Below are 584 nucleotides of genomic sequence, written 5' to 3'. Positions count from 1 at the left end.
ATCCTTAATTCTCCATAATACCACAATAAAATAACATAGATAATAGTAGAATTTAGTTATATAATACAAGCTAAACATAATCCAATAATCAACATAAGGACCGATTCACTATTTGCCCATTCATGACATGTCATCATCTCCAAATCCCTACACTTTAGTCCAAAAAGGGAAAGAAAGGGGTTAGCACAATTAAGTACTAAGTATGGAGACCATGCAAAAACATGCCAAAAAGGACATTTTCAAGGAAGTAAATGCTTTCATATCATTTGATAAAACCTTTCCTTTACAAGTATAAGAGACATAATACAAGTCAACATTAACATATAAGACCATAGCCAACCATACATATACTCAACATATGTCCATAAACAACCCATTCTTAACTTTAAAAAAACACATGTCATTTCATTACCATAGGACCTCTACCTAATATAACCTTAAGACACACTTGAGTGAGACAAGAAGTGACCGCCCATACAACCTCTTCAAGCACACTTAAGTGTTCCCCAAGATTACCTTAGATAAGGACTTTATAGGCAAAGTGCATAATCATACCCGATAGATAGCATATTAATGAGATGATA

This window comes from Solanum tuberosum, unplaced genomic scaffold, assembly GCF_000226075.1.
Source record: "Solanum tuberosum cultivar DM 1-3 516 R44 unplaced genomic scaffold, SolTub_3.0 scf00123, whole genome shotgun sequence".
Lineage (NCBI taxonomy): Eukaryota > Viridiplantae > Streptophyta > Magnoliopsida > Solanales > Solanaceae > Solanum > Solanum tuberosum.
The sequence above is the reverse complement of the archived record's forward strand: the minus strand, read 5'-3'. Positions refer to the sequence as shown.